The sequence below is a fragment of the Engraulis encrasicolus genome, chromosome 4 (genome assembly GCF_034702125.1).
Source record: "Engraulis encrasicolus isolate BLACKSEA-1 chromosome 4, IST_EnEncr_1.0, whole genome shotgun sequence".
In the NCBI taxonomy this organism is placed as follows: Eukaryota; Metazoa; Chordata; class Actinopteri; order Clupeiformes; family Engraulidae; genus Engraulis; species Engraulis encrasicolus.
Genome location: NC_085860.1, coordinates 40,344,648 through 40,347,147, shown reverse-complemented (window position 1 = coordinate 40,347,147; position 2,500 = coordinate 40,344,648). Strand labels below are relative to the sequence as shown.

General features: G+C 45.8%; 1 protein-coding gene across 4 annotated transcripts in view; it reads left to right on the top strand.

Moving 5' to 3' along the window:
• The first annotated feature begins 637 nt into the window (after positions 1 to 637).
• akap13 (A-kinase anchoring protein 13) overlaps positions 638 to 2,500 on the top strand; it is a 151,406-nt gene continuing 149,543 nt past the window's right edge. For all 4 annotated transcript variants that reach the window (XM_063197419.1, XM_063197420.1, XM_063197417.1 and 1 more), the window contains exon 1: positions 638 to 897. The gene's annotated coding sequence lies outside the window, so the exon portion shown is untranslated. The remainder of the gene's footprint in view (positions 898 to 2,500) is intronic.

Sequence of the window (2,500 nt, the reverse complement as noted above, 5' to 3'; positions counted from 1 at the left end):
TGACTCAAGTTCGGAAACAATCCTGGCATGACCAAGTTGGGTTGACATAGCGGTTTTGATTGAAACATCACGCCTGCACTAGAGGGAGACATTTGATCAAACAAACATTTCGGCCACCTGTTAAGTATCGAGCTTTTGTGCTGATAGCAACAGTCGAGTGTCCTGTTTGCTCATGAACTTTCACGGGAATAAATTGCTCACAGGCAAAAAAGTTTATGACCTGCATGACTCCCGGTATGTGTCACAACGGTTGACTATTTAGACACACAACAACACATAAAGTAAAATGATGTGTAGGCCTATGTCATTTCAATATTTGGCTCACCTTATCGACAGAGGATAGGCTAATGCACCGTTATAAAATAGAAATAGGAAAAACAATAAGAACATTCAGAACAGATAATTAATACATTTTTGGTTTAGCTTAAGTGTGTGGTAGAATCCGTTTCGTTACCTTATCTCTCTAATAATAATTTTAAGTTATTGTGGGGATCCCTGGAAAGGCATAGGATGCTTCGGAACAGCCGCAAGAGGGACTGACATTTTATGTGACCAGTCTGCCGGAGGTGTTCCCGAGGCCGATGTAGGCCTATGGCCCGCCCCGTGAGGCGTGCTCCGCGAGGCGAACGAGAACAGAACTTGGCTGAAGAGGCAAATGAACTAGCGCGACCATCGTAGCCTACACACCGGGCGGCAGAAACGGGACGAGCTACGCAAAGTTCTCAAAACCTAGGAGGGGATTTCGTGGAAGTACACGAGGCACTTGGATAGACGTCGTTGAAGCGTTGGGGATAACAACAACAATACGCATGTATCCTCTCTAACTTCTAACTAGTTGGAGAGGAGTATGCTTCTCCTGAAAGGGCTGTACACGCTGTAAACGCCAAAGAATACAAGGTAAGAGATTTCATGAATTCGTGAATGAGAAGGTGATTACCATGGTGCAAAACTCTTTTGTGCGGAGTAGGCGTAATGGTCTTTGTTTTGTTTATTGCTCGTGGCGACGCGCCGAACACCGTGCTCTTTGGGTAACTTCACATCATCGCTCATGACAAATCAAAGCGAAGCGCATTTCGTTCTTCTTTTTCTGGCGAACGGGCAGGAAACCCAATCGTTCAACTGTTCTAAAGGCATACGCAGCAGTCGTTGGTTCTCCGTGAAAGTGCTCCCGTATTTCCCATGCGATTAATTCCAAACTTTCCGCCCGAGATGGCCATGCGTACCAGGCCTTTTGCCCTAACCCTGGTAGTAGTATTTGGGGTCGTCAGCCAGGAGAACGAAAGACCATTACTTCGGAGAGTCCATAAAGCAATTGCAAAATCTTTTTGCGAGACTCCGGACCGCTACGCACACACGAGTTAACTTTGTCATGCGTGGGTAGGCTCACAGCAGTGTCAGCTCGAGATGAAATATGCTCTCGCATACCCCCACTACTCGGCTGCAATAAGCCTGTTGCTATAGCTCATCCATTTGTGTCGTATGCCTGTGAGGCATAACTCGATGGTGTCTAAAATGTGTCTTGTGCCATTTGGCAGTACCTGACAGTATGAGTAATCACAGCGGAATTGTTTTTGGTGCGTTTCGGATGCGTTTGGGTGTCCGTATCACTTCACAGAACACTATCATGTTTTTTCAGGAACTTCAAAACAACGCCAAGCATTGTTCATGCAGGAGAACACCCCCCCCCCCCCAGTTGGATAAAGTAAGCGGAATAGGACTGTTCGATGTGTCCATGTGATTGAGGAAGGGTCCAATGTATTGATATATGAATGTGTTGCTTTGTCACAGTGGTAATATACTCTGTCATGAAAGTCTAGCAATATATTATGCCCTATTCTCTTGGTTTTAGGGCTATACCTGTAGGTGATTGGGCACATAGGCTAACCTGTTTTTATCAGTCTGTGCTGAGGTTTGCACCACAGATAAACACACAGATATGGGCATAGGGCTGTTTCTCCTGTCAGTCTGCATTTGTGTGTTTGGTTTGTATGATAAACAACAATGACATAATGCCATAGTTCTGTATTTTGCAAACAAAATACTTGTATCACAATAATTTTGGCACTTAGGCTATGCAATGTGTGCCTACTGCAGCACTAGGCCTAAAGCCATCTTGGCAAGGAGGTAGACATTTAGGCCTAAAGCAGTGAGCACACAGCTGTGGAGTGGTGTGGTTGCAGGTGTGTGCGTGTGTGTGCGTGTGTGTATGCGTGTGTGCGTGTGCGTGGATACCGGTATTTCCTTTTCTGCACTGTAATGTATGGGCCTCACAGCTGCGCCACAGAAGTCCTTCCCTCCTCTGCACAGAGTGGAAGCGGCTGGTTCTTCTGTGTGTGTGTGTGTATGTGTGTGCGCGTGTGCGTGTCTGTGTGGTCAATGACTTTTTGGGGGCTCAGAGGTCAGGTGGTACAACCACAGCTAATGCCCATAAATTCCTTTGTAATTGCTAATTAAAGTGCTGCAATGAATGCTTCTTGGATAATCCACTAAAACCAATCAA